At 38.3% G+C, this 26,766-nt stretch overlaps 1 protein-coding gene across 2 annotated transcripts in view; it reads left to right on the plus strand.

Moving 5' to 3' along the window:
- The first annotated feature begins 3,804 nt into the window (after positions 1-3,804).
- GSTe3 (glutathione S-transferase epsilon 3) overlaps positions 3,805-26,766 on the plus strand; it is a 42,610-nt gene continuing 19,648 nt past the window's right edge. Inside the window, exon 1 of one of the 2 annotated variants that reach the window (XM_038018673.2) lies at positions 3,805-4,000. The gene's annotated coding sequence lies outside the window, so the exon portion shown is untranslated. Of the gene's footprint in view, positions 4,001-22,134; positions 22,293-26,766 lie in introns of those variants that run through there. The other variant, XM_038018672.2, reaches the window with a different exon arrangement.

Here is a 26,766-nt window from a genome sequence, read left to right on the forward strand (position 1 = left end):
GGGGCGAAGCTATTCTTTAAAAAAGTAGCCTAAGCCTTATATCATCAGCTACCTATCAGTGAAAGTCTCGTCAAAATCGGTCTAGCCGTTCCAAATATTAGCTGGAACAAACAAACAGACAGACAGACAAAAATTGTAAAAAATGTTATTTTGGTGTATGTACCGTATATATATTCATATGCATGTAGTAAGAAGCGGTTATTTCAATATTACAAACAGACACTCCAATTTTATTTAGATGTATAGATAAACGCCTACTATGATTGAAACTAGAATGAATGAATGCTTCGGAGAAATATACTTTCCTTGAGCGCACTATAATATAAATTTTAATAATCATCCTGTAAAATACTTTATAAAGCGCACTGCTTGTTTTAAAATAAATGAAATTTAAATATTATTCGCATTTAGACACAACGAATTCAAGGTAAATTAAAGGAATGCACCAAGTGTTTATCTTATCTTTTTATTTATTGCTTAGATGAGTGGACGAGCTCACAGCCCACCTGGTGTTAAGTGGTTACTGGAGCCCATAGACATCTACAACGTAAATGTGCCACCCACCTTGATATATAAGTTCTAAGGTCTCAAGTATAGTTACAACGGCTGCCCCACCCTTCAAACCGAAACGCATTACTGCTTCACGGCAGAAATAGGTTTAACTTATTAACATTAACTCTGGAAACGTATTCACTCACAGTTAAATTCAACACATTGAACGTTTCGAATCGTCAAACTTTCAGCAGCTCGTTAAAATTTTGGATGGCGGAGCTGAAAGCCCTCTGATCGGGAAAGAAGGCCAAATACGTAGATGGCTGGCTCACATTGTTAAGAGGATTCACAAAGTGCGAACACTGCCGTCTGAACGACCTTATTATCTAAACGTAAAGGAAATCGCGATCGGCTTAGCTTAGTTTGAAAGGATGAAGTTGACAATAAAATGTTCTGTGGAAATCATTGAACGGTATTAATGATTTTTTTTTGTGAAAATGTATGTATAGCATATTGTTACACGCTGGGGGTTCGGGATAAATAAAAGTTCCACCAAAGTACAAATTAAAACTGTATTCAACACTTAGAACACTTCACAAACACTTTAAAATTCTCAATTCACTTCTTCCGCTTCGCTTCAAGTGATCCGTTTGCTGTTTCGCTTCAAGTAGTTCTGATTACCAACTGTCTGCATGCCATCTCTGCAAAGCTTTTATAGTCGATACCACATCCTTAGAATCGTCGAGTACATTCCTCACAAGTCGAGTACTTTCGATGTGTGCTTCCGCTATTTGACAATAGATGGCGTTGAACTTCTCAAGCGTTCTAGATGTTACTATATCCTTCGATATTCGTTCGGCTATTCGGCGATAGATAACATTACTCTTACCGGCGTAACAATATGTTTGTTTGTTTGTTCATGTTCTACATATAAGCTGTGTATTTGACGTCATTGAAACATTGACAGAGCTTTATACATGTGTTCAATTCTAAGTTGTCTTCCTAGCCCATAAACACACAATCCAATGAGTTTCTCGCCGATTCTTCTCAGTGGGCTGCGATTTCAATCCGGTAGTAGATTCAGCGAAGCACTGCTTTTGCTAGGCCCAAATCTCTGCGTCATAAAGTAAACTAGAAAAATCGAGAGAGGTGACAATGCTGCTTCTTAGTCTTCCTCGTTCTGTTTCTATACCCGGTCCATTTGGACTATGTCACTCTTTGCCATAACAATGCGTCTTTTGATGTCGTTCTCGCGGGATCCGTTACTGGGTATCATGGAGCCCATATATAAAAAATCCTTTACGACTTCTTGGTTTAGCTTAATCACAAGACAACGATCTCCACAGAAAAGTTAACTTGAAAGAAAATTCGAATTACATTCACGAACATAATTACACCTCGCGATTGTGCAAACAAATAGAACGAATCAAAGTGTCCCGTACAAATGCGGTACAAACTATTGCTACAGAGCTTATGTCCACATTTAGCTTTGTACTTTCTGTTCGCATTGTCGGTGACGTTTTGTTTACGGCTACACTACACATGTTGAATCAGCGTAAGCAGGTATTCGAAGAGGCAGAGCGCTGTTCGCGACTGTACCGCGTGGTTATATAACTAACGAGTACTTTTCATTTATATTCGTGCGCATTAACTTTTGAAATATCGTTTCGTTTTTATTATCAGAGCAACGGTACCGTAACTTTTGTACGTACAAAAATATGAGATTTGAGTTTACGTTATAATTAATGTTTTGAAATATTAAGACTTGTTTGGTCGACTTACTGCGTACTTAAAATTATAATTTTGATTTAGATTATTATAGGCTTTTTTTACAATAAAATCATTTTTTCTTACATTTTTTTTTAATTCAAATTTATTAATATTCATTTTCTATTTTTTAGTTGGATTTTCTATAAAAGCGTATTTTGTTAGTTTTTTTAAACTATTATTATTTATTATTCTGTATCTTATAGCAGTTTTTGCATTTAGTCACCGAGTGTCCGTTTGCTGTCGGCCTAAAATAACAGCACCACCTCCTTGCTGTGATATTGGTCGATTTAATATTCTATTGTACGAGTTTTGTGTATGTACAGAATTTTTCAATAGGTACGCTCGAACTTTGACAGCTCATAGCAGCCATCTTGATAAAGCGATAGCTGTCAAATTTAGCATGAACACATCTTTAGTCATGACATTTCACCATGGAATGCTACACGCTTGTCCGGCGATATCATTCGTCCTTATTTCTTCGAAGATGCGCAAGTAACCGCGCTCACTATCATTGGTGACCGATATCGGACGATGATAAAAAACTTTTTGTGGCCTAGGATAAATAATATGGATCTCACAAACATGCGGTTCCAACAGGACAGTGCCACTTGCCATACAGCACGGGAAACATAAAATTTATTGCATGAGGGATTATTCGAAGGCAACATCATCTCGCGTGGTGTTGACATCAACTGGCCCACCGAGATCGTGTGACTTAATACCGTTCGACTACTTTCCGTAGGGCTACGTGAAATCTCTAGCAAACGAACCACAGTCTATCGCCGCCTTGAAGGCCAACATAACTAGCGTTATTTGTGAAATTGAGCCACATATGTGAAGATGTCGTGCAAAAATGATCCACCAGAATGCACCACCTACAGCGAAGTCGCAGCGGCCATTTGATCTAAATTATATTCCATACATAATGTCATCGAAACCCTTTAAAATAAAATGCAAATGTGGCAATATCACTTACACTACAAGTTTTTTTTAATTTTATTTTTATGTTCGTTAATTAAAAAGACCTTTATATTATTTATGTCCTTATCAAATGCACCAACTGTAGTGTCCAAACTATACTTCAAAATAACAGACTCGTTCAAGCGTGTGGCTCGTCTCCTACTAATCAATTATTTTAAATCTATTTAAAATCGACTCTTATCTGTACCGTCTTTGATTGACCTGTAGAGGAATTCCTCTGTCTTTAAGTTTGTAAATGTTCAGAAATTCTCCTCCAAGTATCGTTTGCCTCATTACTGAGGGTCGTAACTCCCTCACTGCATCAATCTCTTGCCGTGCGATATTCCTTCATCTGCTGCGATCCTTGGTTTCGTGAAGGAATTTTCTAAAATACATTAAGTATCATAAATTGATAGTTTATTCAAATTATAAATAAAACCTTAATCTATGTCATGTACAAAAATAATCTCACCTAATACTATTTATTTAATGTGACGGCCCTCGACGTAATTATAGTTGGAATTCTCTCGACATTTTCCTTAAAGTGAATGATATCACTTACAAGGCATTCTTTGTGCTCGGAACGGGAATATCATTCGCGCACCATTACCTCAAGGAAGGTGATACCGTGTGTGTAAAACGATAATAATATACATGGAAATAATTGTGTACGTGTTATGTGATATTTTCATATACGCGTGTGCTTCCTGAGCGTAATTCTGAAACAGCTATTAATCTTTTGTGAGCAAGTTAAAGACACGTTTTGAACAACAATTTTGTAAGTACCTACTTCTGATTTAAATTACTTTTATTTAAGTGACATTTAATTCAGCAGTTTAAGGTGTTGAATAAAGTTTTAAGTATGCAGAGGATAATAGTAGGATATTGTAAGTCCGCACGGATAGGTACAACGATGTCTACATCTGAGGCGACGAAGTCACACATTCCGCCTTAAAAAAAACTGCCGATAAACAGATGAATTAAGTTCCAATAAACACTTATGTCAACGCATTATCTATACTACTATTATAAAGCTGAAGAGTTTGTTTGTTTGAACGCGTTAATCTCAGGAATCGGACCAGTAGGGGCCGATTTGAAAAAATATTTCAGTGTTAGATAGCACATTTATTGAGAAAGGTTACAGGCTATATATTATCACGGTAAAACCAATACAAGTAGAGCACCAATAAAGAATGGTTCAAAATAGGGGTTTAAATAGCTCCTTAACATTATATAATTCAAAAATATTTTCAATTTCTACGTAAATGAAGTGGGTGGTAAAATTTAGCGTTATGCCAAAGTAACTATTCTGCGCGGACGGAGCCGCGGACAAAAGCTAGTAAAAGAATAAACCTGAGCTTATGAAACACTAAATTGGCAGATAAAAAAGGACCAAAATTTTCTGAAAATCATTACGTTAAACTGTACGGCGGACGATTGGCATAATAATGATTAGATATTAACCTTTAAACGACTCTTAACCCAATCAATAAATGTGTATAAAAATCCTATTAACAGCTTGTTCTAAAGAAGCTTCGATTTTGAATTATTACTCATAGTCCATTAATTGAGTTATTACTAAAATCATCACTCTCCGCGTTGATTACCGCAACATGATAAAATAATAACATAGGGGACAGTAACCAATATGGCGTTGAATCATTAAGGTTAATTGAACTATGGCTTACTTTAATTGCCTTGTTATTAAGCAGTTTAACAATATACGAATATGATGAACTAACTGGCTAATTGAAGTGTAGAGGTTACTGGAGCTCATAAATATAACGTGAATATCGCCGCACATCTTGAGACTTGAGGTCACAGTCTCAATACTGTGTAACGACTATCACATATCTGTTTCGCAGTAGAAATAGATAGTACACCTCATGCAAGATCCAATATGCTTTTAACAGTAGTAATTTAGTACTCCATTTATCACATTTCTCACTGGTGGTAGGACCTCATGTGAGTCCGCACGGGTAGGTACCACCGCCCTGCCTATTTCTGCCGTGAAGCAGTAATGCGTTTCGGTTTGAAAGGTGGGGCAGCCGCTGTAACAATACTTGAGACCTTAGAGCTTATATCTCTAGGTGGGTGGCGCATTTACGTTGTAGATGTCAATGGGCTCCAGTAACCACTTAACACCAGGTAGGCTGTGAGCTCGTCCACCCATCTAAGCAATAAAATATATATATATATATCTTTAGTCCCGTTGTACTGATCAAATGTTAAGGAAAAATGGCTTCTTAAAATAACGTGGATAATGCGGAAACCTTCACCATTTGGCTCATTGGTTGTCTTTGGGCTTTCTAAAAACTATTCTGGTGCATCACTTAGTTGGAATGAAAGATACTTGTATTCTAACCATAAATACTGCTAAAGTTAAAAACATTAGTGCGGGGTAGGTGTCCGGACTCTCAGGGTATTTATTATTTAATAAAACTATGGTTTAGTCACTAATATCAAATGTCTAATTTTAATCTTGTTACACAAACAATTTACGACATAAATCGAGAATTACAATAAGACGCGGGCGCACGCAACTCACACTTAAAACGGAAGCCACCGGAAACAAACCTAATTATCTTTCAAAAGACGGATATAGATAAATAAAACTATGTATAGCCGGCGGGCATACGGCCGCGAGAGTGACATACAGGTTGGTTTGCTATACATTGGTTTAAATTTACGATCTTTTTACTACTATTGGGCAACGATCTACTGAAAAGTAATAATAACTGGGAAAAGTCTCGCACTATCATCCGGCCCCAAATAACCCTGTACTATATAAAATAATGCTTCTTTCAGCATGACTGACGACCGGGTTATCATAGTCGAACCATACAAACGTGTATTTAAAAAAACGGTTATGACTTTATCAGGACTGAAGACTGGCCACCATTGACTCCGAATCTTCATCAGCTTCACATTATAATTTATTTTAGCATACGTTAAGTACTTTAGTCCCTAAATTACTTAAAAACATTAGACTGTAAAGCAGTCAAAAATTAGACAAAGATTCAACCTCAGCACTAGATGCTTTCCTCTCTAACACTAGGAGCAGGCTTAGGGACTCCGGTACCTACTCATCGAACTCGTCAAAGAGTTCGACGTGCAACGCAACCCATACATCATCCCGCTGAGTTTCTTGCCGAATCTTCTCAGCGGGTCACGACTCCGATCCGGTAGTAGATTAATTCGCAAAGCAGCGGCTATTGAGTTGTTAGGTCTCCTTTGGAGGCGCTCGGACAACTGTTAGCAAATCCCATCCCTTCTGACTGAGCCTTTGCTCGCCCACCTGTCCTGGTGAAACTGGAAAGGCGTTCGGGGAACCGGTAATCTTTTGTTCCTAAAAAAATTAGACAAACATTAGGAGTGGTGAATCTATATTTTTATAAGCACTCGCGCACTAGGAGCACAGTATAATCTATAAAAAAGACTTTAAATAAAATGACATCATCATCATCATCATCATCATCATTCTTTCCTATTACCCTCTGCTGGGGTGTAGGGCTCGAATCAAATTTTTCCATTTGCATCGGTCTTGGGCAGTCTGTTCTAGCTCCCCCCACGTCATGTTCAAGACTCCTAGCTCCTGCTCCACCGAGCGACGCCAAGTTGTTCTGGGGCGGCCTCTCTTCCTCTTGCCAGACACCTTCCAGGTCAGTGTAAATAAAATGACAGTGCCTAATAATTTTATAATCTATTTTCTTCGTCCGATCGACGTATACTTGATCGCCTAAAAGAGCTCTGACGTAATCTAAATCTAATTACCTATCGGTTAGCGTAAAGTATTAGTTTTGGATACGTGTCACTTGCTCAGAAAATCGTGAGTCGCGACGTGTGATTGATATGCCGCCCACACGTCCGACTGCGCACTCAAACGATTTATCTTCGCAATTTTTTACCGACAAAACCTGTGATGGCAATGTGTTGGGATATATGAATTCTTGTTTACCTTTGCTACTGTTATTGCTGGTTTCCGGCTTTAGCTTTGAATATTATTTTTTTCATTAGCGTATAGTCAAAGGGTAAACCGTCCGCTTGGAGTTAAATTATTATCAAAGTAATGGATATCATGATTGATTCTGGTAGAAACATGGTGGATGCTGAATATGAATTGCGGGGTAAGAGTGAAGCAACTATGAACAAAAATGCGATTACTACAACATATAACGATTACTAGTAAGCCAGTTAGTTGGATACTCATCAAAACTGTCATTATCAAAAATATATCTATTGGATCATCTGCCAATACTTGGGGATTAACTCATAAGTGATGGAAGTTTCTTCGACAAATGAGGAATTTGACCCCCAGTTTTAAACACACGAATCATTACCAGTTTTCTAATTTATTATATAACCTCAAACATTATTTAGAAATTAAGCAAACAAGTTCAAGGAACCACATACTAATTCACGAAAAACAGTATTACAAAAGTTCTAAGATTACCCAACAAGATAGTAACATCTAGAGTGGCAAAGGAGACAGTATTTTAAAACTGAAAGCACTAAAATGGTCACAAGTGTAACTGCACAGCCATAAAGTGTCCCCATACAAACATTCCAAGAATCTCATTTAAAGTTCACTTCACCAAAGTCAGAGTCAAGTGTTATGTTTGCACACTTTAGGTACTCACATAACGCAAAACTAGACTGTAGCCACGATCATGTGGCTTCTCTCTTGCAACTCTAAATATGTACACCATTGTTTAGTTTCAGCGTAATTGCACATTGTAATGTTTGGAAATGAACCTCTAATTGAGTTTAAGTTTAGCTATGGCTTCCACAAGTTCTGTGTGTGAGCTTTTATGGCAATTTGTTAATGGTGCCCGATTATTTTTGGAAGGCTTTTTTTATTGCTCTAGATAAGAAACTTATGGTCCATCTGGCGTTACCTTGAAACACGAAAAACGGGTCTGAATATTATCTTATCAAATTGAAATATATTACTGGTTCGTGGCAGAAATAGAACCTTTAAGGGGGAACACAGTACGCCCCATCACCATTGAGCGTATATGTCAAGTTATGTCATCTTGTAAATGTTTGCGGGTTTGTTATTTACTACACGATGTTATTCCTTCATCGTGGAAGTCATACATGAACGTTTGTCTATATGTTATTTCATTAGAAAAATCGATAGCTGTCAAGGGGTTTGGACACTTTGAATGGTTGCATCGTTTGATACAAGTGTACCGGGAATCTTAGCTTTGAAACTTTATAGAAATTTCGATCTTAATTAGTGATAGGCTCTCACAATTGTTATATTTTAGGTAGACCGCCTAATGATAAAAATATAATAATATTATGTATTTCTTTAATAGCTGCGTCCATAAAACTCTCTCCTATAAACTTAATTTACAAAATCAAAACAATTAGATGAAAACATGGAAAACATAAATACGAGACGAATACGATGGCAATTAGTTAATAAACCCATTAATCAATACGATATGAAAATAATGAATAAGAATAAAGTCAAGGACATTTCACGAATCGAGCCAATCCTTAATATTGGGCTTGCGTGACATGGAAAGGAAAAAAATGAACGCGATATCATATTATTAATGGGCAGCACGTTTTCAGGAAGCAATGAATTATCGTCTAGGTTTGTTTGTGTTTCGTCTTTTAAAAAAATATTGTAATCTAAGAATTTCCTAACATTGGTGCACAAATTCAAAAAAGAACATTGCAGATATAACTGAAACAAGGGAGTGGGGTGTTCTCGCATGGGACCGAGTAAGCTCGTCTAGGGCTTCACCCGAAAGGGGTCGAGATTTAAAAGCGCTTATAGTATATTTTTGCCTGATATCCTCACCAAGATAATCTGATTAAAAATAATAACATTATGTTTTTCACATTAATATATAAGTATTTGGTTTATAGTTATTCAATTACATTTTTTTCCTTTGATTTTATTAAACCATATTTTCAAATTATATTTTCGTAAGGTTAACAATGTAAAGGATATTTTTCTATGTTTTTATAATAATAGCGTTATAGAATTTAGCGAAGCATTCCAAGGTACTTTTACCTCGTATTTGTATTAATTATGTTGTATCTTTAAGAAAATTCGTACTGAGTCTTGTTTTTTTCCCTCACTAAGCTGGTAGCCTCGAGCGGATATGCCAACGAAACCGAGAAAGTAGGTGAGCTCACGTGGCTCTAACCTGAGGAAGTTGCTAACACTAGCCCTAGCAAGAGCAGTGCTTCGCAGAATTTTGCACCGGATCGGAAACGCAACCTACTGAGAAGATCCGGCTCAGTGGGCTCTGTCTGTGGATTATTTTATTCGCCGAACCCTTAGTCACAAGCTACGGGTTCTACAAGAACGGTGAGCGGTGCTTGAGGTACCTAAAAGCACCGCTAGTGGATCGGGAAGATCCGAAATGACGTGTTTAGGGCGACGTCGACCGTTTACCATTCGGTCCCATGTCGGGTATGTAGTTACGGCCGGCACGACAAGACGGTTTTCAACATGGTACACTGATGCCAACTAAAAATAATAACTGATGGAGTCAAGCTCCAGATCGTCGTAGAGTTCCACGTTCATAATGAGCCTCGGTTGCTTCTCAAATACTTCTTAAATCTGGTTTTCCAATTTCATATAGGTGTAATTTCGTTGAATCATCAATAAATATCAAGATTATAATCTGAAGTTAGTTTCCTATGTGGCGCTTTGGCATTTTCGGTACGTACAACAATACTGCATACATCTGCCACGAAGCACATGCCTTTCAGTTTGAAGTAAAATTAGCCGTGTAGAATATATTTAAGGCAAACCTGATGACCTTGCGTGGTACATATAGCTTCTGATAACTATTTAACACACGGTGGACTATAGACTATCCATATAGTGCAATAAAAAACCTACCGAGCAAGTTTGTATTGACTATTGTTACATTGACTGACGAGTGGAAAGATAATTTAATTCGGCTCATAAAAACATTTTCGTCTAAGCAGTTAGCTTTGTAGCGAAACTCAGGAGCTAACTCTCATAACCACATTTCACCTGTGGAATCCGTAACGTTATTTTCTTCTTGTTACGACACGCCGGTAGTCCGGACCGATTTAACTCAATAACGGGCAGGCACTGTCCCGGGTAGCTGTTAAGACAGATTTATTCTCGTTACGATATACTGGCCGAGAACGTTTCCAAGTATTTCTTGTGGACATCATAACTTAGTTGAAGCATTCACCGAGACCTGGTCGGATAAATCTGTTTTCTTTTAATCATCATATCATCATTTTTTTATGGCCGCCTTCAATAAATTTTTTAAAAATTAAATTCACAATTTTATAAATCAACACTTTTGTTCGTCAAACTTTATTTATTTGCGTGGGATATTCAAATAATAATACCACCGTTTTGTAGATCAATGATAGGTAATATGAGTAGCTACTGTAAGACTTAACTGGTGGTACAATCCGCGAGTCCGCACGGGTAGGTACCATCACCCCGCCTATTTCTGCTGTGAAGCAGTAATGCGTTTTGGTTTGAAGGATGGAGCAGTCGTTGTAACTATACTTGAGACCTTAGAACATAATCTCAAGGTGGGTGGCGCATTTACGTTACAGATGTCTATGGGCTCCAGTAACCACTTAAGTGGTAAATCCAAACGCATTACTGTGAGGTCGTCCACCCATCTAAGCAATAAAAAAAAGAAAAGACTCAGAATAGATTCTACCGCTATATTTTCTACAGTGTAAGAAATATCTTTATGTAAGTGAAATGTAATTTGAATGTTGTGGTACAAAATACGAGTTTCTTCGTCTCAAAATTCGAAACGGCAGAAATAAATCTTAATTTTTCAGCCATTCCAGTCCCCGTGAAAGGTACACAGGTGCCTCCACCTAATTCGGCTTTTACTTTTATTTTCCTTGTTTAGAAGTCATTAGCTAATTACTCGGTAAGAAAAAGCTTACTTTACACCGAACGAGATTTATTTTGTTTTACCTAATTTTGAAACTCGACCAATTAAAACCTAATCTTTTTATCTAAATCTTATAAAAGTGGCTTATGTAGATTGGTTAGGTACGGGACGTTATAATAAGTTAAATAATTAAGTATCAATGTCTTGGAAACTGCTACGTTCGTGTAAGCTAATTTGGTCCGCTAGAGACCTATTTAATGACTACAGGAAATTCGAGTGAAATTCGAGTGGAGGCTCCAAGTTCGGCAGTCCAAGCCAAGGGGACATAGTATCGTAGGCGAACCCGGTGGTCGAGCATCGTCAAGGCGATTCTTACAGATTGGTTGAACCGTTATTGAGAATGTAGTCTCACTCTCCCGCTGATCCAGGTGATCACAGGTCATGGCTATTTCGGCCGAGTCCTGCCAACCAAACCGCGCGAATGGGGCCGACGATAGAGTACCATCACGTTGGTTGCGATGAGGATACGGCGATACTGACCTGCGAACCGGGTCTGTCACTTCCAGGTGCCGTATCTCCGATGCTAGATAGTGCGAGTCCTGGTAAGTGAAGCTCGACTTCTTGACAGTCTTAGCGAACAAAAAAAAAAGATTCATTTTAAATTATTACGTAATATAACACAATCTCATTGAGATTTCGACACTTTTACAGTAGACAGCGGCTTAGCTCTGCCCCTGGCATTGCTGACGTCCATGAGCGACGGTAAACACTCACAATCAGGTGGGCCATATGCTTTGTCATTTATTGCCTCTGTAGGCAGACACAAAGGCAATAAAAAAATCACTTCTATTATTTAGAAATTTCAGTAACCATTTTAGACGAAGTACGCTCTGGTTCTTTTAGGCTTACAGCAAAAATAATGTGCGTGACAAGTCCGGTGCTCGACGGAAGTTTACTTTTAAGTATGTACGATTGTTATTTAAAATACACTATTGTATTGCCTTTGGATGGTGATAAATGAACCCAAAACCTTTTAGATACTATTATCAAAATTGTCGTCCATAATTATTATAAAATATTTTTTTGTATCTCAGGAATGTGGACAAGATAGGACCATAATAACAAATTACATTATTATTTTTGCAACATTTCGGTCTTTTATTAGACCTTCATCAGGCATCTGAAAATTACACATATTGATAACCAACAATATAAAAAACAACAATTGTCAACACTACAATATTTACCATAATATGAATTTAAACAATCACTATCCTACATTGCACAGTTGCCTTAGACATCATAAACTAATACAAATCAACAAAGCCGATAAATTAGTTAATTATTATTTTTGATTCTAGAAACAAAGCAAACACGACACATAAAAATTGCTATTGCGTTTTATTTCTTTTACTATTACTTTCTAGTTCTATTTCTATTACTTTATAGATATTTCAGAACTAAAAATCAGACACTATCGCATATTTCACATGTATTTTCACTGTTGCACATCCCTGTGCTTAAAGTTCAATGTTATTCAAACAGTGAACTAAAATTTTATTATATATCAGAAGCATTTTAATCATTGTAACCTTCAAGTTCTAAAGGATTTTTCTTTGTATAAGTTCTGAAGCATCATTAATACAAATTTTATATTTTCGTGATTTGTATGAACTTAAGGTTTTGTTGTTTTGTAATTTTTACGGTCGACGATGCCCGTGCTCGCGTGGCTACGCTGCGTAATCGTATTTTATATCAACAATGGCCCTTATCTCTAAAACGTATTTCAAATTCATGGGGCTGCCTCGTTGAAAAATTGTCCTCGGTTTTATGTTTAGAACTCTTGGTTGATGATAAAAAAAAATCAAGCTACGCTCTGATTCAAACAGGCACCGAGCTGATTCTTTCGAAATTTTGCTAAAATATACGAGCAGCCTTTGCAATCCATAAATCTTCTCATAACCAGTCGTGTTTTTTTGTTTTCTAGATTGATATTTAGACTCTCGTTCCGAAGCGCTTGCAAGAACAAGGCAAGAGAACTTTCAAAATAGCTTTTTTTCTTGAGCTTTTTACGATATTGGTTTGGAGTGAAATATCGGCCTACTTAACTTATTTATCTCTGGCAGCTAGGCCTGCGACGTGCGTGCAATGCAAAAGGACCCCGATGTATTCAGTGAATGTTAAATGGGGTCATTTAAAATTTACATTTTAAGTGTATGTAGTGATCATTCTATTTTCAATTATGAACTGTGCCCAATTGAGTGAAAATATGCTTGCTGTTTTCTCGGGCTGACTGGAAGAGCGTCATGTTCTCGTCGCTAAGATTGGAATTACTTACTGCTGCCGACGGTCATACCTCTGATATCTGGCAGTGATGAGTCCCATAAGTAATCATCGATTTCTGTGTGTCCATCAGAAGGTAGCGGAGTGCGGGAGAGAGATATTTTCTCTCCATACCAATTCAACGCCGACGAGCTGGGGATAGGAGAAAGGCTTACGCTCAACTCCGACCCCTTTAGGAGGTGGCCTCCGTCGGAGAACTGGTTCGGGGTGAACGGCGAGGTAAAGGTAATATGGTGTTCCATTCCACTAAAAATGATAGCATAAACAAAAATAATTTAAGACATTCGAAAACATGATAGTAGTAAAAGTAACTGAAAACCTTGAATGCATAATAAAAGAAATGAGACATTTGGAACATTCGTGGCCAGAGGATAAGACACGTTGTGTGTTGTGATGCAAGTGTGCCGTGGCTAATCGTAGGGCTGGTACAAAATCTCACTAGTAATGTACAGAATATGTCTGATAAATGGAATGATATTCAAACTGACAAAGAAGCAAGACGAATAACACGAAATGGACGAATGAGGTGAAATTTTTATTAGATTTTATGATGTTATTGTTTACTTTTTTAACTACTTATATTCTAACACAATGAACGTAAATAAATGTAGATATTTACAAATTCACTGCGTTTTAAGTTACATAAAGTTTCAGCTTAAAAGAGGAGTAGATACTCTGTGGGGGAGTAATGTATTAGCGCAGTTTCAAAGCTTTCATGTCTATTATTTATTCAAAGTAAGAATATAGAAAGCTTACCATGCAAGCACTTTATTCGGTGCAGCTTTACTATAATGATGAAGAAAGCTTTACATTTTAAAATTAAATCAGTGCTTAGATGCAATAAAACCCTAAGTAAGTAACGTTTTTGGAATGAACTCCACGGTGTTTTCCGAGCGCTATGACATGTCCTTCTTCAGACAAGGCTTGCGGAGAGTACTTTATGGTAGGCAGCGGCTTGGCTCTGCCCCTGGCATTGCTGACGTGCATGAGCGACGGTGACCACTTACCATCAGGTGGGCCGTATGCTCGTCTGCATACAAAGGCAATAAAAAAAAAAAAAACGTTTGTAAATATTTTTAACTAATTTTTATCACATTGCTCGCTTCTCTGACTCATGCGAAGAGGTAAAATCATCATTCAGACTTGTGAAGCTGTTTGTAATTAGTGTAACTTGCTTTTTTTCAATGAGGTTAATCTCGGATTTTGTTTGTAAAATCTATGAGTTTTTTTGTATTTAATCATTCGAGAGCTCCATTTTTTTTCCCTACCTAAGCTGATACCATTGAGAGGCTATGTCAGCGTAACCCTAACTAGTAGGTGAGCTCACGGGACTCAAACCGGAGTGTTGCTAACACTGACCCTAGCAAGAGCAGTGCTTCGCAGAATCTACCACCGGATCGGAAATGCGACCCACTGAGAAACGGCGAGAAACTCAGTGGGCTGTGTCTGTGGGTTAGTGAGCTCCGTGACCTCGTGGATAAGACACCCTATATAATATTTGTGTGAGCCACGTGACGTTGACGAATGTAGTTTATCAATCAGAATTTTTTATGATATTAACGAGTCCTATTTGGAGTTCGAACAAGTAAGTCCACTATGCACACCTCCTTTTGTCTTTTTATTTTTCTCTTCTTTCATTTATCTAAATGTATTCATCTGGTTCTGTGTGGAAGGCAGTAAATGATTTTATTATTATTATTATTGTTTATCTTTGTATTTATCTATAACGGAATTTTTTAACGTAATATAGTAATAATAATAATAATTATTATAATAATAATTCATAAACATCAAAACGTCCGATCAACTTGATATTTTCACACGTATCAAGACCGATGATGACACAATCATGATTACCAATACTTTGACCTATCTTGATTAAGATCACCGGGAAGAAAAATATAGTATTAGTTCTAGTATTGTAGTATTAACCGAAGTCTCAGGTTTAATTGAAATTCATGAGCTCCGGTGAGCTCTTAATACGAAATGGTAGTCCATAAACTATCAGCCCTATAACAAAAGATCACCATGGAAAATTTTCTTTTGTGTGTGCGTTGCCATTATGTATGCGATTGTAGATAAAAATAGATTTTTATTGAGCGCCTACATACTACATCTGAAAAGGAGTGAGTATGCCCAATTTAGTTTATCTGACAGATGCTTTTGGGGATCTCGCGTTGAGCGTCTGGTATTTCGCTTTCATGTATAAATATAGAATTTGGAGAGTAAAAAGTGTCGCCGCCCCTTTGAAATATTACAACAATGTTTTTTGTTATTAATATAATTGCTCGGGGGGGCCTAGAACTAACGATTTAGCTCAAAGTAAGTAATCACAATAACATGTCTTCGATTACAGAATTGGTTCCAATACAGTGTGTAGTGTTTATAAATGAAGTGAGTGTGCTATTAGTATGAGACCAAAAGTTGTTTTTCAATATGCCTAATCGTTTGGTGATGTGAATCTGGCGGTCTGCTGCATCATCATCATCAGTCCATAGTCGTTCATCAGAACATAGTTCTTACCCAATTTATACCAGTGAGCTCGATCTTTGGCTCTCTTTATCCATGCAGGCCACTCATCGCAAATACTTACTGGTGGTAGGACCTCTTGTGAGTCCACGCGGGTAGGTACCACCACCCTGCCTATTTCTGCCGTAAAGCAGTAAAGCGTTTCGGTTTGAAGGGTGCGGCAGCCGTTGTAACTATACTTGAGACCTTAGAACTTATATCTCAAGGCAGGTGGCGCATTTACGTTGTGGATGTCTATGGGCTCCAGTAACCACTTAACACCAGAAGGGCTGTGAGCTCGCCCACCCATCTAAGCAATAAAAAATAAAAAAACTCGAACTATCTAACCGTGTGCCACTGCCACATCTAGTAACTAAAATTACAAATACCTAAATGGAATATCTAATTTAAACATAACTAACGTTCAATACGAGTATGTACAACTCGGATGAAGACAATTTCCTGAGGCGCTGCCGCTCGTTAAGTCAAACGTAACTATACGATATGTGGGCGAATACCTTCGATACATTTATTTACATACGTGCCTTTATAAATCAGAATATTCCCCGGAGATAAAGAGGTAGGGGTATTGTTATTTCTATCAGAATATAATATCGTGTAGGTGGATAGTTCATACCTTATTATGTTTCTTTAGGCCGTTATATTTAAGAGTTTTCGAATGTTTAAAATTACTGCTTAAATAACTGATTAAATTTGTTCAGAATACGGTGAATTTTTCAAATATGTAAAGTAAATGTTATTACTGAACCGAAAGCTTTAAATTAAGTTCGCTTAATGAAATAAAAATGCTTAATTTTTTGTACCACATCTTGTATCGTGACCGCATATCGTGAGGTAAGTAATAATGGTATCATTAAAACACACTGAACTATAGTTGCATTCAGTTGTGGAAAACTGTAGCTTTATTGGTACCTATATATCACAGGCGTATGTTATCGTCCTAATATAAAACGGACACCGGTTTTGGGTCATTTAGTTTACTAGAAACTAGTTAAGTTAAAAACAGTTTCATTAAAATTAGTAGTTTAGTAGTTTTGCGGTAGGCAGCGGCTTGGCTCTACCCCTGGCATTGCTGAAGTTCATGGGCGACTGTAACCACTCACCATCAGGTGGGCCGTATGCTCGTCTGCCTACAAGGGCAATAAAAAAAAGTAAAATAGCAGGTTTGATATATGGTCAAGCAAAAAAACAAAAATAAACCAAAAATGCCTTGGTGTCAGAGACACTAAGGCCCTTAAGCCTTTATTAGTACTTACGTAACCTTTTTTGGGGTTCCACACTCTAATGGCAAATAATAACTTTTCTGAACTAGTTCAGTACCTACATGCGATAGTCATAGCCTACTTGAACGTTTGTCAATATGTTATTTCATTAGATGTTATTTCATTAGAAAAATCGGTAGCTGTCAAGGGGTTTGGACACTTTGAATGGTTGCATCGTTTGATACAAGTGTACCGGGAATCTTAGCTTTGGAACTTTATAGAAATTTCAATCTTAATTAGTGATAGGCTCTCACAATTGTTATATTTTAGGTAGATCGCCTAATGATAAAAATATATGTATAATATAATATTGTATAGTATAATATAATATTATGTATTTCTTTAATAGCTGCGTCCATAAAACTCTCTCCTATAAACTTAATTTACAAAATCAAAACAATTAGATGAAAACATGGAAAACATAAATACGAGACGAATACGATGGCAATTAGTTAATAAGCCCATTAATCAATACGATATGAAAATAATGAATAAGAATAAAGTCAAGGACATTTCACGAATCGAGCCAATCCTTAATATTGGGCTTGCGTGACATGGAAAGGAAAAAAATGAACGCGATATCATATTATTAATGGGCAGCACGTTTTCAGGAAGCAATGAATTATCGTCTAGGTTTGTTTGTGTTTCGTCTTTTAAAAAATATTGTAATCTAAGAATTCCCTAACATTGGTGCACAAATTCAAAAAATAACATTGCAGATATAACTGAAATAAGGGAGTGGGGTGTTCTCGCATGGGACCGAGTAAACTCGTCTAGGGCTTCACCCGAAAGGGGTCTAGATTTAAAAGCGCTTATAGTATCCTTTTATCTGATATCCTCACCAAGATAATCTGATTAAAAAATAATAACATAATGTTTTTTCACATTAATATATAAGTATTTTTTTTTAGTTATTCAATTACATTGTTTTCCTTTGGTTTTATTGAAACATATTTTCAAATTATATTTTCGTAAGGTTAACAATGTAAAGGATATTTTTCAAAGTTTTTCTAATAATAGGGTTATAGAATTTAGCAAAGCATTTCGAGGTACTCTTACCTTGTATTTGTATTAATTATGTTGTATCTTTAAGAAAATACGTACTGAGTTTTGTTTTTTTTCCCTTCCTAAGCTGGTAGCCTCGAGCGGATATGCCAGCTAAACCGAGAAAGTAGGTGATCTCACGTGGCTCTAACCTGAGGAAGTTGCTAACACTAGCCCTAGCAAGAGCAATGCTTCGCAGAATCTACCACCGGATCGGAAACGCGACCCACTGAGAAGATCCGGCTCAGTGGGCTCTGTCTGTGGATTACTTTATTCGCCGGACCCTTCGTCACAAGTGACGGGTTCGACGAGAACGGTGACCGGTGCTTGAGGTACCTAAAAGCAACGTTAGTGGATCGGAAAGATCCAAAATGACGTGTTTAGGGCGACGTCGACCGTTTACCAGTCGGTCCGCAGGATCGGGTATATAGTTACCGGTGGCCACGACAAGAGGGTCAACGTGGCGCACTGATGCCAACTGAAAATAATTACTAATGGAGTCAATCTCCAGATCGTCTTAGAGATCCACGTTCATCATGAGCCTTGGTTGCTTCTCAAATGCTTCTTAAATCTGGTTTTCCGATTTCCTATAAGTGTAACTTAGTTGAAACACCAATAAATGTCAAGATTATAATCTGAAGTTAGTTTCCTATGTGGCGCTTTGCCATTTTCGGTACGTACAACAATACTGCATACATCTGCCATGAAGCACATTCCTTTTGGTTTGAAGAAAAAGGTATCCGTATAGAATATATTTGAGACAAACCTGATGACCTTGCGTGGTACATATAGCTTCTGGAAACTAATTAACACACGGTCGACTATAGACTATCCATATAATGCAAAAAAAAACCTACCGAGCAAGTTTGTATTGACTATTATTACATTGACTGACGAGTGGAAAGATAATTTAATTCGCCTCATAAAAACATTTTCGTCTAAGCAGTTAGCTTTGTAGCGAAACTCAGGAGCTAACTCTCATAACCACATTTCACCTGTGGAATCCGTAACGTTATTTTCTTCTTGTTAGGACACGCCGGTAGTCCGTACCGGTTTAACTCAATAACGGGCAGGCACTGTCCCAGGTAGCTGTTAAGACAGATTTATTCTCGTTACGATATACTGGCCGAGAGCGTTTCCAAGTATTTCTTGTGGACATCATAACTTGCTTGAAGCATTCAACGAGGCCTGGTTAGATTTGGTCGGATATAGCTGTTTTTTTTTAATCATCTTATCATTTTTTATAGCCGCGGTCTCTTCATTTTTTAAAAATTAAATGCACAATTTTATAAATCATAAGTTTTGTTCGTCAAAAGTCTAATGTAAAGTAATTTTATTTATTTGCGTGAGATATTCAAATTATAGTACCGCCGTTCTGAAGACCTATGATAGGTAGTATAAGTAGCTACTGTAAGACTTTTTACTGGTGGTAGGACCTCTTGTGAGTCCGCACGGGTAGGTACCACCACCCCGCCTATTTCTGCCGTGAAGCAGTAATGCGTTTCGGTTTGAAGGGTGGGGTAGCCGTTGTAACTATACTCAGACCTTAGAACTCATATCTCAAGATGGGTGTCGCATTTACGTTGTAGATGTCTATGGGCCCCAGTAACCACTTAACACCAGGTGGGCTGTGAGCTCGTCCACCCATCTAAGCAATAAAAAAAGAAAAGACTCAGAATAGACTCTACCGCTATATTTTCTACAGGTTAAGAAATATCTTTATGTAAGTAAAATGTAATTTGAATGTTGTGGTACAAAATACGAGTTTCTTCGTCTCAAAATTCGAAACGGCAGAAATAAATCTTAATTTTTCAGCCATTCCAGTCCCCGTGAAAGGTACACAGGTGCCTCCACCTAATTCGGCTTTTACTTTTATTTTCCTTGTTTAGAAGTCATTAGCTAATTACTCGGTAAGAAAAAGCTTACTTTACACCGAACGAGATTTATTTTGTTTTACCTAATTTTGAAACTCGACCAATTAAAACCTAATCTTTTTATCTAAATCTTATAAAAGTGGCTTATCTTGATTGGTTAGGTACGGGACGTTATAATAAGTTAAATAATTAAGTATCAATGTCTTGGAAACTGCTACGTGCGTGTAAGCTGATTTGGTCCGCTAGAGACCTATTTAATGGCTACAGGAAATTCGAGTGTGGAGGCTCCAAGTTCGGCAGTCCAAGCCAAGGGAACATGGTATCGTAGGCGAACCCGGTGGTCGAACATCATCAAGACCGTCGTTACAGATTGGTTGAACCATTATTGAGAATGTAGTCTCACTCTACCGCTGATCCAGGTGATCAAAGGTCATGGCTATTTCGGCCGAGTCCTGCCAACCAAACCGTACGAATGGGGCCGACGATAGCGTACCATCACGTTGGCTGCGATGAGGATACGGCGATGCTGACCTGCGAACCGGGTTGTCACTTCCAGGTGCCGTATCTGCGATGCTAGATAGTGCGAGTCCTGGAAAGTGAAGCTCGACTTCTTGACAGTCTTAGCGAACAAAAAAAAACCGATTCATTTTAAATTATTACGTAACATAACACAATATTATTAAGATTTCGACATTTTTTACGGTAGACAGCGGCTTGGCTCTGCCCCTGGCATTGCTGACGTCCATGAGCGAGGGTAACCACTCACAATCAGGTGGGCCGTATGCTTTGTCATTTATTGCCTCTGTAGGCAGACACAAAGGTAATAAAAAAATCACTTGTATTATTTAGAAATTTCAGTAACCATTTTAGACGAAGTACGCTCTCGTTCTTTTAGGGTTACAGCAAAAATAATGCGCGTGACAAGTCCGGTGCTCGACGGAAGTTTACTTTTAAGTATGTACGATTGTTATTTAAAATACACTATTGTATTGCCTTTGGATGGTGATAAATGAACCCAAAACTTGATAGATATTTTAGAACTAAAAATCAGACTATCGCATATTTCACATTATTTTTACTGTTGCACATCCCTGTGCTAAAACTCAATGATATTCAAACAGTGAACTAAAATTTTATTATATATCAGAAGCATTTTAATCATTGTAACCTTCAAGCTCTAAAGGATTTTTCTTTGTATAAGTTCTGAAGCATCATTAATACAAATTTTATATTTTCGTGATTTGTATGAACTTAAGGTTTTGTTGTTTTGTAATTTTTACGGTCGACGATGCCCGTGCTCGCGTGGCTACGCTGCGTAATCGTATTTTATATCAACAATGGCCCTTATCTCTAAAACGTATTTCAAATTCATGGGGCTGCCTCGTTGAAAAATTGTCCTCGGTTTTATGTTTAGAACTCTTGGTTGATGATAAAAAAAAATCAAGCTACGCTCTGATTCAAACAGGCACCGAGCTGATTCTTTCGAAATTTTGCTAAAATATACGAGCAGCCTTTGCAATCCATAAATCTTCTCATAACCAGTCGTGTTTTTTTGTTTTCTAGATTGATATTTAGACTCTCGTTCCGAAGCGCTTGCAAGAACAAGGCAAGAGAACTTTCAAAATAGCTTTTTTTCTTGAGCTTTTTACGATATTGGTTTGGAGTGAAATATCGGCCTACTTAACTTATTTATCTCTGGCAGCTAGGCCTGCGACGTGCGTGCAATGCAAAAGGACCCCGATGTATTCAGTGAATGTTAAATGGGGTCATTTAAAATTTACATTTTAAGTGTATGTAGTGATCATTCTATTTTCAATTATGAACTGTGCCCAATTGAGTGAAAATATGCTTGCTGTTTTCTCGGGCTGACTGGAAGAGCGTCATGTTCTCGTCGCTAAGATTGGAATTACTTACTGCTGCCGACGGTCATACCTCTGATATCTGGCAGTGATGAGTCCCATAAGTAATCATCGATTTCTGTGTGTCCATCAGAAGGTAGCGGAGTGCGGGAGAGAGATATTTTCTCTCCATACCAATTCAACGCCGACGAGCTGGGGATAGGAGAAAGGCTTACGCTCAACTCCGACCCCTTTAGGAGGTGGCCTCCGTCGGAGAACTGGTTCGGGGTGAACGGCGAGGTAAAGGTAATATGGTGTTCCATTCCACTAAAAATGATAGCATAAACAAAAATAATTTAAGACATTCGAAAACATGATAGTAGTAAAAGTAACTGAAAACCTTGAATGCATAATAAAAGAAATGAGACATTTGGAACATTCGTGGCCAGAGGATAAGACACGTTGTGTGTTGTGATGCAAGTGTGCCGTGGCTAATCGTAGGGCTGGTACAAAATCTCACTAGTAATGTACAGAATATGTCTGATAAATGGAATGATATTCAAACTGACAAAGAAGCAAGACGAATAACACGAAATGGACGAATGAGGTGAAATTTTTATTAGATTTTATGATGTTATTGTTTACTTTTTTAACTACTTATATTCTAACACAATGAACGTAAATAAATGTAGATATTTACAAATTCACTGCGTTTTAAGTTACATAAAGTTTCAGCTTAAAAGAGGAGTAGATACTCTGTGGGGGAGTAATGTATTAGCGCAGTTTCAAAGCTTTCATGTCTATTATTTATTCAAAGTAAGAATATAGAAAGCTTACCATGCAAGCACTTTATTCGGTGCAGCTTTACTATAATGATGAAGAAAGCTTTACATTTTAAAATTAAATCAGTGCTTAGATGCAATAAAACCCTAAGTAAGTAACGTTTTTGGAATGAACTCCACGGTGTTTTCCGAGCGCTATGACATGTCCTTCTTCAGACAAGGCTTGCGGAGAGTACTTTATGGTAGGCAGCGGCTTGGCTCTGCCCCTGGCATTGCTGACGTGCATGAGCGACGGTGACCACTTACCATCAGGTGGGCCGTATGCTCGTCTGCATACAAAGGCAATAAAAAAAAAAAAAACGTTTGTAAATATTTTTAACTAATTTTTATCACATTGCTCGCTTCTCTGACTCATGCGAAGAGGTAAAATCATCATTCAGACTTGTGAAGCTGTTTGTAATTAGTGTAACTTGCTTTTTTTCAATGAGGTTAATCTCGGATTTTGTTTGTAAAATCTATGAGTTTTTTTGTATTTAATCATTCGAGAGCTCCATTTTTTTTCCCTACCTAAGCTGATACCATTGAGAGGCTATGTCAGCGTAACCCTAACTAGTAGGTGAGCTCACGGGACTCAAACCGGAGTGTTGCTAACACTGACCCTAGCAAGAGCAGTGCTTCGCAGAATCTACCACCGGATCGGAAATGCGACCCACTGAGAAACGGCGAGAAACTCAGTGGGCTGTGTCTGTGGGTTAGTGAGCTCCGTGACCTCGTGGATAAGACACCCTATATAATATTTGTGTAAGCCACGTGACGTTGACAAATGTAGTTTTTCAATCAGAATTTTTGATGATATCGAGTCCTATTTGGAGTTCGAATAAGTAAGTCCACTATGCATACCTTTTGTCTTTTTATTTTTCTTTTCTTTTAATTATCTAAATGTATTTCATCTGGTTCTGTGTGAAAGGCAATAAATGATTTTATTATTATTATTGTTTATCTTTGTATTTATCTATAACGGAATTTTTCAACGTAATATAGTAATAATAATAATTATTATTATAATAATAATTCATGAACATCAAAACGTCGATCAACTTGATACTTGACACGTATCAAGACCGATGATGACACAATCATGATTACCAATACTTTGACCTATCTTGATTAAGATCACCGGGAAGAAAAATATAATATTAGTTCTAGTATTGTAGTATTAACTGAAGTCTCAGGTTTAATTGAAATTCATGAGCTCCGGTGAGCTCTTAATACGAAATGGTAGTCCATAAACTATCAGCCCTATAACAAAAGATCACCATGGAAAATTTTCTTTTGTGTGTGCGTTGCCATTATGTATGCGATTGTAGATAAAAATAGATTTTTATTGAGCGCGTACATACTACATCTGAAAAGGAGTGAGTATGCCCAATTTAGTTTATCTGACAGATGCTTTTGGGGATCTCGCGTTGAGCGTCTGGTATTTCGCTTTCATGTATAAATATAGAATTTGGAGAGTAAAAAGTGTCGCCGCCCTTTTGAAATATTTCAACCATGTTTTTTTGTCTATACTAATATTATAAAGAGGAAAGATTTGTTTGTTTGTTTGTTTCGAATAGGCTCCGAAACTACTGGACCGATTTGAAAAATTCTTTTTCCATTAGAAACCGTCATTGTCCCTGATGAACATAGGCTACTTTTTTTAATTTTTTTTGTTTTGTTTCATGTGTGTTTTAATGTTTCCGAAGCGAAGCGAGGGCGGGTCGCTAGTTATTAATACAATTGCTCGGGGGGGCCTAGAACTAACGATTTAGCTCAAAGTAAGTAATCACAATAACATGACTTCGATTACAGAATTGGTTCCAATACAGAGTGTAGTGTTTATAAATGAAGTGAGTGTGTTATTAGTATGAGACCAAAGGTTGTCTTTCAATATGCCTAATCGTTTGGTGATGTGAATCTGGCGGTCTGCTGCATCATCATCATCAGTCGTTCATCAGAACATAGTTCTTACCCAATTTATACCAGTGAGCTCGATCTTTGGCTCTCTTTATCCATGCAGGCCACTCTTCGCAAATACTTACTGGTGGTAGGACCTCTTCTGAGTCCGCGCGGGTGGGTACCACCACCCTGCCTATTTCTGCCGTAAAGCAGTAATGCGTTTCGGTTTGAAGGGTGGGGCAGCCGTTGTAACTATACTTGAGACCTTAGAACTTATATCTCAAGGTGAGTGGCGCATTTACGTTGTGGATGTCTATGGGCTCCAGTAACCACTTAACACCAGGTGGGCTGTGAGCTTGTCCACCCATCTAAGCAATAAAAAGAAAAACTCGAACTATCTAACCGTGTGCCACTGCCACATCTAGTAACTAAAATTACAAATACCTAAATGGAATATCTAATTTAAACATAACTAACGTTCAATACGAGTATGTACAACTCGGATGAAGACAATTTCCTGAGGCGCTGCCGCTCGTTAAGTCAAACGTAACTATACGATATGTGGGCGAATACCTTCGATACATTTATTTACATACGTGCCTTTATAAATCAGTATATTCCCCGGAGATAAAGAGGTAGGGGTATTGTTATTTCTATCAGAATATAATATCGTGTAGGTGGATAGTTCATACCTTATTATGTTTCTTTAGGCCGTTATATTTAAGAGTTTTCGAATGTTTAAAATTACTGCTTAAATAACTGAATAAATTTGCTCAGAATACGTAGAATTTTTCAAATATGTAAAATAAATGTTATTACTGAACCGAAAGCTTTAAATTAAGTTCGCTTAATGAAATAAAAATGTTTAATTTTTTGTACCACATCTTGTATCGTGACCGCATATCGTGAGGTAAGTAATAATGGTATCATTAAAATACACTGAACTATAGTTGCATTCAATTGAGGAAAACTGTAGCTTTATTGGTACCTATATATCACAGGCGTATGTTATCGTCCTAATATAAAACGGACACCGGTTTTGGGTCATTTAGTTTACTAGAAATTAGTTAAGTTAAAAACAGTTTCATTAAAATTAGTAGTTTAGTAGTTTTGCGGTAGGCAGCGGCTTGGCTCTACCCCTGGCTTTGCTGAAGTCCATGGGCGACTGTAACCACTCACCATCAGGTGGGCCGTATGCTCGTCTGCCTACAAGGGCAATAAAAAAAAGTAAAATAGCAGGTTTGATATATGGTCCTTTTCAAAATAGCCGGAAGGGAACCGACGGCGCAGTGCCACCACTGCGCGGACCGCGACGAGGAAGACACAGCGGAACACACGCTGGCGCGTTGCTCTGGATTCGACGAGCAACGCGCCGCCCTCGTCGCGGTCATAGGTGAGGACCTCTCGCTGCCGCGCGTCGTGGCTACGATGCTCGGCAGCGACGCGTCCTGGAAGGCGATGCTCGACTTCTGCGAGTCCACCATCTCGCAGAAGGAGGCGGCGGAGCGAGAGAGGGAGAGCTCTTCCCTTTCCGCACCGATCCGTCGCCGTCGAGCCGGGGGCCGGAGGCGGGAATACGCCCGCACGTCCCGGCCCCTGTAGGTGGCGGCCTCCCCCCGGTGAAGGTCAAGGGGCGACCTGAGGGGGTGAGGCCGCGCGGCGCGCTACCAGCACTCTAGCGCGCTGCCGTGGAGTGAATAGAGCGACCGGTCGACGGTGTATCGCGTCCCGACCCGGCAGGCTGGTTCTGGTCCAGCGGGGTATTCCGGGACACCAGCGGCACCGTCTGGGCGGCCCGACGGGCTGCCGTACCGAGACGGCCGACGTTTCAGAGCCTTCGATTCGCCTCGAAGGCTCCGTCGGCTGGGCGTCCTTGGGGTGAGCCGCGCCGTCTGGTTGTAGTGTTGACCGCGGTAGCCCCCCTACCTCATCCGGGTTCTGACCTCGGAGGGGATCGGACGTCGGGTGTAAGAGTGCAGGGGAGTCGTTTAGTGGGTGGGCTCTAAAATCCTTGGGCCCGCGGTCTGCTCACAACACCATGCAGATCGTTGAGTCTCACA

The sequence above is a fragment of the Bombyx mori genome, chromosome 22, assembly GCF_030269925.1.
Source record: "Bombyx mori chromosome 22, ASM3026992v2".
Classification (NCBI taxonomy): domain Eukaryota; kingdom Metazoa; phylum Arthropoda; class Insecta; order Lepidoptera; family Bombycidae; genus Bombyx; species Bombyx mori.